This window comes from Heteronotia binoei, chromosome 21 (assembly GCF_032191835.1).
Source record: "Heteronotia binoei isolate CCM8104 ecotype False Entrance Well chromosome 21, APGP_CSIRO_Hbin_v1, whole genome shotgun sequence".
NCBI lineage: Eukaryota > Metazoa > Chordata > Lepidosauria > Squamata > Gekkonidae > Heteronotia > Heteronotia binoei.
The window spans coordinates 138,019,309-138,031,960 of NC_083243.1; positions in this window are offsets into that span (position 1 = coordinate 138,019,309).

Below are 12,652 nucleotides of genomic sequence, written 5' to 3' on the forward strand. Positions count from 1 at the left end.
TAGTAAGGCACTTAAGTGGGGAAAACTTCCTGAGCAATAGTCAAAAGAGGTTGTCAATACCAGTGAGCAATCATGAAGGAGTAAACTGGTGGCTAAGGGAGTATTTTCCTACCGCACATCTTTACTTTCACACTAAAAATGCTCACTAATTAGAACCAAAAGGAAAAACCCATCCACTTTAAAGATTTTTTAAACAAAGAATAGAAAGCTTTCTTTAAAAATACATAGTAATGTAACAGTTCTGGGATGAATTGTGTTATGTATAATATTTCAGTTGAAGGCTTTAGTTCAAAGAGCACATTGTATATAATTTCATTCAACACAGTTGTGCCTATAAAGCAAAGTATTGGGTCATGACTCTCTTCTGTTGTGTCTTTTATGCACACTTAGAAGGTTCAATAACTGTTATTAGTCTAAGGTACTGCCCCCAGATTTTTTCCCCAGAACCAAGGGTCAATAAGGGTAAATAGCTTGAGGGACAGAAGCCAAGTCATTAATTGTCAAATGTTACTTAAGTTATGCTTTCATTGTTCTCTTTTCTCCTTATTGACTAAATCTTCTCAGCTTTGAGTGCAGCATGAGAAAAGGGCAAGTATTTCTGCTATTTTTTTTCCCTGCATAAACCTGCCTAGCAGTGCAAGCATTGCACTTTTCCCCTTCCAAACCAACTTATCCTGCCTCCTCAGTCATCTGGTTAAGATATATGGTGGTAAACATTTACACTAAAGCTGATTCCGCACTCACTTTTCTCTGAGGCAGGCTTCCGTTTCTGGGTGGAGCAAACTGGCGATTTCACAGCAGTTGCTCCACACCGGCATTTTGCACGGGGTAAAACCATGATTTGCCCCGCCGCAATGTAAACCTGAAAAAGCAGGCTTACACTCTGGCGGGGCAAATCACAGGTTTGCCCCATACAAAATGCCAGCGCAGAGCAACTGGTGCGAAATTGCCAGTTTGCTCCGGCCAGAAACGGAAGCCTGCCCTGGAGAAAGGTGAGTGCGGAATCAGCCTAAATTGGACACATATGGGTTTTCTTACACATATAACCATATTGAGGATTCTGGAGACTGTGTTGGTTCATTGAGATAGGATAGGTGCCTCCCAATGGACAGCAAAACCATCTTTCAAGGGTCAGAAATTCTATATAAGAACAATAGAGTGCCCCAGACATTAACCTGATACTGGAATATCTTATTCAGACAGTTATTTGGCTACTGAAATATCAATTTTGTTGCATTAGTTCACGAGCCAGTCAATTTTACTGTTTTACATTGAGTTTGTTATTGCGAAAAGGATAGTATTTTGAACTAAATTTGCACACCAAAAAGAAACTCACATAGAATTGCCACAGTTGCTTTTTTAATAAATAAATAAATAGCAGAGTGGTAAGATTTATGAAAACTTAGACCAATTCCACAGTTGCTGTTACTCCATCCTCTAGTTTTTGCTTTCATCAGATCAAGCAATCAATTCCCCACCAGTTGCTGTGTGGCTGCATATTGACCCATGGCTCCCTCCAATTTCCCTCAGGTATACTTGATCTTGTTTTTTAGCAATCAAGAAGATGTGAGGGAAACTGGATGGAGCCGTGGGTCAAAATGCAGCTGGTGGGGAATCAATCACTTGATCCAATGAAAGCAGAAACCCAGGGTGGAGCAACAGTGACTGTGGAATCAGTTTTACTTTCAGAGCAGGCTTAACAGGTTCTGCAACCTGAGACAGTGGCAGTAGCTGCTGACCCCCATTCCTGCAGCCTCAGTACTGCTGACAAGGGCAGACTGGGGAGGAAAATCACCTCTGCCTCAAAAGAGGAGGGAGGGAGCACATGGCCATGATAGGTCATCCTTCCCTGCACCACGTGGAATTCAGCATATCATGTGGATACTGTCTTCTTCACTTGACTGGGTTGGATTCTGCCCTCCTCATGCCATGTGAGGTCCAGCCTGGCCAGACTCCACCTTTTTTGAAGCATGTGGGGCTTAGCTGGGTTTGGCATTCTTGACACTGGGTTGGCTTGGCTGAGGAGGGTGGCAGGCCATCAGCCCACCAGGAGAAATTCCAGTGGCCATAATAGCCAATTGGCCTCTAACTGCTAATACCACTCTAGAACAGGAGCCAAATCCAATAACAATCCTGTACCTCTTTGCTGCCTTTGTTTTAAAAACAGGTACACATAGGGCTTTATGAGTTTGGCCACCAATTCAGTTGACATAGTTTGTAAACTGGCATGAAGAGGTTGCCATGCTGCTTTTTAAAGAGGTCTGGAAGAGTGAGAAAATAAAGAGGATGATTTTTTCCTGCTCCTGAGTAGGAGTGGCAGGTGAGCAGGAAGCTTGTTGGTTGGCAGTGGGCAGAATGCAACATTGCCATTGTCCCAAATCTGTTGCCTGTGATAATTATTAGAAATTGTGGTTCACAGAGTGCTCAAAGGCTTTAAAGCACAGCAGAACTAATCTAGTCGCAGTGTGTGTGCAAGCAAGTAAATAAAAGTAACACGGAGCCTCATTGTATTTGAAAGCTAAGATAGAAATTTATTGTATGAACTCCATTTTCTAGATAGTATAGAGGAGAGACTAGATGGTCTGAGATACAGGAAAGAATCATGCCTCAGGAGTTCTCATGTTTACATTTCTGAATGAAAGATTTTGTTGACTGTCCTTTTCCAGAGGGCTTCTGCTGGTAGTTGAAACTGTTGATATTGCTAAAACTTGTTGACATCTCTTCAGTGTTTTTGATACATCTGATTTTGTTGATCTGGTTTATTTATCGCTGCTTTTACTGTCTGTGATATTTCATTACTATTTGGTGCTCTTGTATTGTTGCTTGGTGTTTGTGATATTAATGTGGCATTCTGTATTTTCCCATTTTTTAACTTCCCTATGATCTGTCCTGTGTGTTATATTTGGTAGAAGACTGAGGTAGAAATCCTCAAAATAAACAAACATTGTGTGTCTCTGAGAATGGAAAAGAGATCAAGCATAGCCCAGTGTGCATCTTCTCTACAAGCAATGTTGCAATTTGGAGGTATAAGGAATTCCTGGGATCCAGATAGCCATTATTTTCTCAGGGAAGAGGGTCATAAAATACATAAATAGGTTATGGAGATGAGTTTCCACCAGGAGATAACCATTTGGCTATCTGCCAGGGAGCCAGGATAGATAACTGTTGTTAAACATGATTTGGTCATGATGATGTGTGAGAAGTGCATGCCAAAATGATTAGATAGAGTTTGGGGTGCACCTTTTCACATGAGGCAAGTTTCCTAAATCTGGATTGAAGGATGCTTCCCCCAACATTGGACAGGAGGGATTAAAAGGTTGAATCATCTATTAGTTTGTTGTTCAAATGCTTTGTCCAAATGCTGGGGGCCAGATTCCTTTGCAGGGAGCAAGAGCAGGGGTTTTCAGCAGCAACTGTTTTGCATTGATAAATTAACTTAGATTAATGTTTTACATTCTTATCATTAGATCTGTAACCACTAGGTTTAATAGCTATTTTGTCTCTCTGCTTTGGCTTAATATGTAGCAATAAACTTTTTCCTGTGTTAGAAAGCAGACTGTAATTCAAACTCCTCCCCATGCTCATTTGCAGACCAGATAGGTTGAAGTAATTGGAAAGCCCCACCCTTTGTCCTTGATCAGAGGCAGTCTATGCTGGAACTCCACAAGGCACTGGTATTGCGGGAGGCTGAATTTTAACTTGGGGTTGTTGTCGAATAAATGAAGAAGATACATGCTTTTATTTATTTTATTTCCTTTTATTTATATCCCACCCTCCCTGCAAGCTGGTCACAAATTACAAAAGCTAAAACAGTTTAAAAGGCAGGCATTGTACAGATTACAGCTCAAACAATCTTAAAGCTGGGAGCAATGCTCCCTCTAAACTGTGGGGTCTTGTGAGCAAAAATTCTACTTCATGAGCTACTGACATTAAAGTAGAGCTTCTGCATAAATTAGTTTGCTCTGCGGCCATTTTTTCTGAGTTATGACAAAAATGTGTGAGCTGGAGGCTAAAAAACTGAACTCAGATTAATTCAGCTTTGAGCAGGGGTGTCAAACATGCCGAATCAGGCCCCTGGAGGGCTCCTATCAGGCCCCCAAGCAACTGGCTGTCATTTGTTTCCTTCTCCCTCTCTTGCTTCCTTCTGCATAATAGCTTGCTTTGCCAGGCTTTCTCAATTGCTACAGAGCAAAGCCTCTATTTTCTCCATTTGCTGGGGCTCCTTCCTTGGGGAGGAAGGGATAGCAGATCTACTGAGCCAAGCCTCTCTTTGTTCTATTGACTGAGACTCCCTCTCTCTTGGTCCCCTGGGGAGGGAGGGAAAGAGCCAGAGCTTCCTTTGCCCGGTTCCCTGAATCCCATGGGAGAAATACAAAGAAAGCACCTTTAAGGGAATGAGTGCTAATGTTTTAAACATGTTTCATTTTAATTTTTTTTTAAATTGTTTCTCTGTGTCCTTTGTAAAGTTTATATCTCTACTACCCAATCTTAAATAGGTACACACGTAGCCAGGCCTGACAAGGCTCAGCCCAACCAGGTCTCTTTTCTGTCAGATTGAGCCTTTATAACAAATGAGTTCGACACCCCTGGCTTAGAGGGAACACTGGCTGGAAGTGGTTGGACAGTAGCCAAGGTATGAAGGTCTTATTAGTAGCAGTGTAGAATTTAAAGCTGCAGTAGGGAGGCCAACTGGTGAACGCCCACCACCTCATCTGAAGGCCTGGTGGAACAACTCTGTTTTGCATATCCTGCAAAACTGTAATAGGCCTCACAGGGCCCTGATCTTAGTTGAGAGCATGTCCCGCTAGGCTGGGCTGCCTCAATCCAGATGTCTCTGGAGGTCATCCATGAGTGCCATCTTCATCCTGTGGCCAGGACAGAAACTGGACTGGAATGGATCAAGGATGGAAGCATCATCCTAGAAGATGTGAAGCTGCTCAGTCATTGCCCTCTCAACTACCTTCTCCAGGAATGGTAAATTTGAGACTAGGCGGTAGTTGACTAAGACCACAGGGTCTAATGAAGGGTTGGGTTTTTTTAGAGAGTGGAAGTACCACTGCCTCCTTCAATCCCACAGGGAATGTTCAAGAAGAAAGGAACAAGTTGATAATTTCTCCCAGGGAAACTTGAATGCCATCATCACAAGTTTTAACCAGCCAGGATGGGCATGGGTTGAGGAAAAAAGTGATGGGCCTCACAGCTGCTAGGATCTTGCTAACTTCCTCCTGGGAGAGTCAAGTGAAGTGGTACAGGACTGGACCCAAAGATGGACAAGGTACTTCCAGTTCTTTACTGTATCAACTGTGCTTTACATGTCCTGGCAGAGTGACATGACTTTATTTGTGAAATAACTTGCAAATGCTTCACAGCCAATAGCCAATTCCCTACTGTTTTGCCTGCCTTGCAATAGTGTAGTTAGACTGAATAGTTCTAAATATGACAAATGTCCTATAAGATGTTTTTGCCACTTCATCATAAGTACACCGCCACCCTTGCTCTAGCCATTTCAGCTCTCGCTTCATCCCCTGCAGGTTTGGGGTGTACCACGGGGCTGCTTTGGTTCAAGGGTGGAGAGGGCATCAAGGGGTGATTTTGTCAGTGGTTTCAGAGACCTGGCTACACCAGTCCTCCACCAACTCATCTATTGAACCACCTGGGGGCATTGAATTCTGAAGCTGACCAGGATCCATTTGGCTTTGTAGGCAAGCATAAATATTCTAATGGTCTTCAGGTGCTTCAAGGTGTTCCAGTGGCACTTTAAGGTGGTCATCTCCGATTCACCAACTCAACAGGCTTCAATCTTAACAGTCAAAAGCTAGGTGGAAGAGCTTGGTTTTACAGGCCCTGCAGAATTGAAGAAGATCCCACAGGGCCCTATAACATCCTCTAGGAGCTCATTCCACCATCCACTATGACATAACACTAAAAGAACTGTCTCTCTCCAGTGAGATTGTCATCACTGGTGTCATCATAGAACTGCCTTTTTTTGTGTGTGCATACATGTGCTCTAGAAATACTGCAACATGATGCTAAAAGAACTAACCCCCCCTCCAAAAAAAGCATGATTGATCTGATTCCTTCCTGCCTCATGGGTTTCAAATGTACACTTCGTTATTGGATGGGATGATTTTTGAAGAATAGATCACCAGCAGCAGAGTCTTTGATTTGTACTCTTATTGATAACCATTTTGACACCAGAGAATCTCTGTTTGGATTCCAGTTTCAGAACTAGTTGACAAAAGTGAGATGGGGCCAAAGGATTCTTTTGATGGCAACAATACAGGTTATGGTTCTGTGCCTGAATAACAGCCTTGTTGCCTTTTCTGTGTAGCTGTGTTGGATGTGTGCATATCAAAGATCCCTATCCCAAGTGACCCAGATGGCAACAAGATGGAGAGCACCACCTGGCAACACAGTTCAGTACTTGTGTTGGCTGTGGATACGTTGGTATGCCCTAGCTGGCTTGCCTGTGCCCTGTTATTATTGGATGTACCCAAAGAACACAGACTGGTAGGAAATTTTAGTGCTTGGACTCTGGGGCAAGGAACTGTACAATTCCTGGATGACACAGCAAATATTTTCTGAAATTATATCAGTATTAAAAGAATGGCTACTGCAGCATAGGATGGCCATGTGTGAGCCAAGTTTTGTAGAGAAGCAGATAGCAATTGCCATCTGGTCCTTGGCCAAAGCAAATAACTGGAGGGAGGTCCAGGAGCAGGTCAGTGTTGACTGTCTATGGTTGGGAAGATAGCCCTTGAAGTCTGTTTAGCATTGGAGGTAGAGTTGCTGAGCAAGACTGTTTGCCTGAGCCCAAGATTGTTAAGGATAACCCACCCCTTTAAAAATGATCTATGTTGTGATTCTGTGCTGGTATAATACACTACGAAGTTGAATACTAAGAGAATTACTTGTGTGGCTGTATGTCATTATTATGCATAATGATATGGTTGTTTTCTTTTCAGATAATGGATGAATTAAGTTGCCTAAGGTTCCCTCACTGCATTGGCACTATAAATGGGACCAACCTCCTGATTTGTTCCCTGAGCAGGAGGATCAACATGCATGGGAACTGCAAGAACTACTCCATCTTAGGACACAAGTAACCATGGACCACACTAAGCAATTCATTGATGCAGAGGTGGGGTGGAACAGGAGGAACCTCAATGCTTTTGTGTTTTGTAACTCTGCACTACACTGCCTCCATCTTGAAAGGCTGTTCATTCCTGCACTCATAGTGGCAGATGAAGCATATAGCTTGAAGTGACGGCTAATGAAGCAATTTGATTGATTCAGGGACAGGTGCAAGATGAACTTTGACAAAATGTGGTGAGGTGAAGGCTCATTGGAGATGCCTCTCTGCATGCCTCACTGTGTTTGAGGAGAACGTGACATCCATGGTCACAGCTGTGGTAACATCATCCACAATATTTGCAAGGAAAAGGGACAGGCATTATTGGAGGAATGCTGAGCAGGGCCTTACCCTGGCAGACCACTGTTACCCCAGGTCTACTCTGGTGCACACTATGACACTGACATCAAGCAGCACTTAACTGAAGGAAAAGCTGTAAGAGAAGTCATATTCAGCTTCATAATTGCAAGCCCACAGGACTGAAAGTGGGGGAGAGGGGCAGGGGACTGACCTTTTGTCTGTAGCCTTACATATGTAGCAATTTAGATCAATAAAAAGTTTTGTGACAGTCTTTCCTGAAGACCATTTAATAATTGTCTAGGTTTGGGGAAAATGGGTTTTGAATGTCACCTGTTATGGGGAAGGGGGGGAGGTTTAAGGGTGGAAGCCATTTATACCTAATCTCTTCTAAGACCCAGCTAAAATTACAGATTTTATCTTACCATGCCAACATGGGGGGGGGGAGGGAACACTCGGCCATTACAGTAGTTTTTTCACCAGGTTTTTATATTTTTGGCAATAGAGTTGGAGGTGGTTTCCTTTTGTGCAGCAAGGAAGCTTGCATTGTTGTTGTTGGGTTTGTAAGTGGGCTGGGGAATCTAACATTAAGGACAACTCCAGCATCTGTGTAACACTCCAATGTCCATGCCACATACTGCAACAAGCCCATGTAGAGAAGATGTGGAAGTCTTGCATGTCTGTAAACACAGAAATCAGCCTCGATATTTACTTTAAAGTGTACTATTGCTGCACCACTGTACCCATATGACAGTCCATTTAAATCTGCATGTCAATTTCAATTCCTGGTAGGCTCTGGCACTCTGCAGGCTTGTATCAAAAAGTAAGGGCCCTGGGTAAAGAGATACCATAGGTTAGTTCAAATATAGATCTCCCAGCGCTCCTTTATAAGACCATGGGCATGTTCAGGGTTGGTATTCCACTGAAAATGCCACTTTTGTATAGAGTTACAGTTCGACAGTGGGAAGTGATAAAGAGGATACTGACATTTATCCACATAAAGGACCACACACAGAAGCTCATCTCAAGTATCCACCTTGAGACCTGGAGCATCTATGTCGAGGTGTCCCAGGAAATCAAGGTTGGATGGTTATCTACACACATTGGAGCAGAGCCACTCCAAATTTAAGTGGTTGAAGGTGTCCTTTATGGATGTTCTGGAGGCATGGCAGGACATCTTGAAGGAGACAGAGTAGCTTCCACATTTCAACATGCTCCTTTGGATCTAGGAGGCTGCTGGACATACACACTGGGAAGACCACAGCCATACAGGTAAGACCATGCAGACCATGCAGACCCCATTCTACCATTCTAAGTTAGTGCTGCACAGTGCTTGGCTTATGCCTCACTACAACCTTGCAGTATAGGATGCACTTCTCATAAATGTCGTCTGTTGATAGTCTTTTGAGATCATTTCTAGGCAATCTCATGGATAACTTGTGCATGGGCCCCTAAATGAAAAGAAAGACCTTTTCTTAACTTTCAAAGTAACCCCAACACGCTAGTGTTTTTTTCAAAATCACTAGAAATGTTTTTCTTCCCAATGAGAAAACCCTACACAATTTATAAACATTACACCTCCGCCCATGTTCACAGGAACCCTTGCAGGTGAGACAAGATAGGAGTAAACCTTCTTGGTTCTCACAGAGGAAGTGCCTTACATAGGCCCGGCATGTGGGGTTCTGATGCCCAAGGCAGAACCCCAACACATGTCCACCCCCTCCCCCCCAACCCTGGGAGCAAAATAATGCATGCACACAAAGCACATGGACAGTGTGATGACGTCACCCAGGCACTTGACACATCCCTGCCCAGCATGCTCTGAATTCGGAGCATGCTGGGCAGGGGAAGGCCAGTTCTATTTGGGCTTTCAGGGATCAAGGGAGCTCAGGAGAGCAGTTTGGTGTATGAGAGCCAGATTGGTGTATGAGAGCCAGTTTGGTATAGTGATTAAGTGTGGGAACTCTTATCTGGGAGAACCAGGTTCAAATCTCCACTCCTCCACTTGCAGCTGCTGGAATGACTTTGGGTCAGCCATAGCTCCAGCAGAGATTGTCCTTGAAAGGGCAGCTGCTGTGAGAGCCGTCTCAACCCCACCCACCTCACAGGGTGTCTGTTGTGGGGGGAGAAGACATAGGTGATTGTAAGCCGCTCTGAGTCTCTGATTCAGAGAGAAGGGTGGGGTATAAATTTGCAATTCTTCTTCCTCCAAACCCTCAGAGCCGAGAAAGGCTCAGGGATGGCATGAGTGGGGAGGGGGCACCCGCCACACCCCTGCTGCAAGCTGGTGTCCCAGGCGGTCACCTAGTTCCCCAACTTCCACATGCTGGCCCTGGTCTTAGACCCAGTTAGTGAGATGCTGAGCAGTTCCCAGACAACATTCATCTCCAGACCACAAGAGGGGGAAGAATCTATGCTTTCCACAGTGGGCACCTTGGCCTTCTACCCCAATATGTTCCCATATCAGTCCAAACAGAAGCTGCTTGGTGGGCTGTACTTGTACTTAGTCACGCCCACTTGAAGTCAGTTTATGAGGTCTTATGAGATGGCAGTCAAGGCTGCAAAGAAAGATTACTTTGCAGCCAGGATTGCGTCTGCAAATTCGCGCCCAGCACAATTGTTTAAAATAATTGGATATTTAACCACACTGCCCCAGGTCAGGCCAAATGTTAGAGAATTAGAAATAGGCTGTGAGGCTTTTGCGAAATTTTTTGCAGACAAAATCATGTCGCTCCGCCAGGACCTGCCCATCACATTGGATACAGTACATGAACTGGAGGCTCCGTGCCTGTCTTCTGGTTTAGTCTTGGATCATTTCGACCCACTCAGCCTGTAGGAAGTTGATGGAATTCTCTCCTCTGCGCGCCCAACAACTTGTGATTTGGACCCGTGCCCCTCCTGGCTAATTAAATCTTGCCCGAGAGAGCTCAGATGTCCTCTATGGGACATCATAAATAGATCCCTCCTGGAGGGGCATTTTCCAACGCCCTTAAAAGAGGCCTTGGTCCGCCCCCTCTTGAAAAAAAGTACAGCAGACCCAGCCGAATTGGCAAACTACCAACCGGTCTCAAATTTACCGTTTTTAGATAAAATTATAGAGAGGGCAGTGGCGTTGCAGTTGCAGTGTTTTCTGGATGACGCTTCCATCCTAGACCCTTGCCAGTCTGGCTTTCGCCCGGGCCATGGAACGGAGACAATGCTGGTTGCCTTGGCAGATGACCTCCAGCGGCATCTGGATTGAGGTGGTGTGGCGGTGCTGATGCTGTTAGACCTGTCGGCTGCATTCGACACGGTCGACCATCGGCTACTGACCCGCCGCCTCGCCGATGTTGGGGTTCGGGGGCCGGCCCTACAATGGCTCTCTTCCTTCCTCGAGGATCGGGGACAAAGGGTGGCAATCGGGGGTGAGCTGTCCCAGAGGTGCACACTACATTGTGGAGTGCCTCAGGGAGCAGTTCTCTCACTGATGCTATTTAATATCTATATGCGCCCCCTTGCTCAGATTGCTAGGAGGTATGGGCTTGGGTGTCACCAGTTTGGTGTAGTGGTTAAGTGTGCAGACTCTTATCTGGGAGAACCGGGTTTGATTCCCCACTCCTCCACTTGCACCTGCTAGCATGGCCTTGGGTCAGCCATAGCTCTGGCAGAAGTTGTCCTTGAAAGGGCAGCTGCTGTGAGAGCCCTCTCCAGCACCACCCACCTCACAGGGTGACTGTTGTGGGGGAGGAAGGTAAAGGAGATTGTGAGCCGCTCTGAGACTCTTCGGAGTGGAGGGCGGGATATAAATCCAATATCTTCTTCTTCTTCTTCAGTATGCAGATGACACCCAGCTCTATCTGCTAATGGACGGACGGCCTGTCTGCGTCCCAGAGAATTTGGACCTGGCACTGCAGGCCATGGCAACTTGGTTAAGGCTGAGTGGGCTGAATCTGAATCCAGCGAAGACAGAGGTCCTTTGCTTGGGTCGGGGCACTCTGGGAAGGAAAATATCTCTCCTGGTTTTTGATGGGGCACCATTGAAAGCAGCGTGCTGAGTCAGGAGCCTGGAGGCTATCAATGGAGGCCCAGATAGCTGCCACTGCCAAGTCAGCCTTTTTTCATCTGAGGCGGGCAAGGCAGTTGGCTTCCTTCCTAGGGCGTCAGGACCTGGCAACAGTGATTCAAGCAATGGTCACCTCGAGACTGGATTACTGTAATGCCCTCTACATGGGGCTGCCTCTGGGCAGAACCCGGAAGTTGCAGCTGGTGCAGAACGCGGCTGCTAGACTGTTGTTTGGGCTTCCAAAGTGGGAGCACATACAGCCGGGGCTGCGTGAACTGCACTGGCTGCCAGTTATATACCGGATTCGTTACAAAGTGCTGGTTATCACCTTTAAAGCCCTATATGGCTGAGGACCTGCCTACCTCAGCGACCCCAGAGAGCACTGAGGTCAGCAGGGAAGAACCTGCTGACTATTCCCGGGCCGAAAGAGGTAAAGCTACAGAGTACCCGCGCTCGGGCCTTCTCTGCTGTGGCTCCACTCCTATGGAACCAGCTTCCGGAAGAAATGCGGGCCCTGTGAGACTTTGAATAGTTCCGCAGGGCCTGCAAGACCATCCTTTTTCGAATGGCCTTCACCGACTAAAGAGAGAGACTGCTAAGTAAACTCACCATCAGTATAATAGCACCAGCATATTAATATTAATTTTATTGTTTTAGAATTTTAATAGAATTTTAATTAACTGTTAAATTAGTTTTGTTTAAATATACTGTATAATGTATGTATTGATTTGTGCTGTTAGCCGCCCTGAGCCTGCTTTGGCGGGGAGGGTGGGATATAAATAAAATGATGATGATGATGATGATGATGATAATGCTTTCTCATAGAATCAAAGAGTTGGAAGGAACCTCCAGGGTCATCTAGTCCAACTCCTTGCACAATGCAGGAAACTCATAAATACCTCCCCCTAAATTCATTTGCTGTCAGATGGCCATCTAGCCTCTGTTTAAAAACCTCCAAGAAAGAAGAGCTTACCACCTCCCAAAGAAGCCTGTTCCACTGAGGAATCATTCTAACAGTCAGGAAGTTCTTCCTAATGTTGAGCTGGAAATTCTTTTGGTTTAATTTCAACCCATTAGTTCTGGTCCTAACTTCTGGGGGCACAGAAAACAATTCCACACCATCCTCTATGTGAGAATCCTTCAAGTACTTGAAGATGGTGATCATATTACCTCTCAGCCAC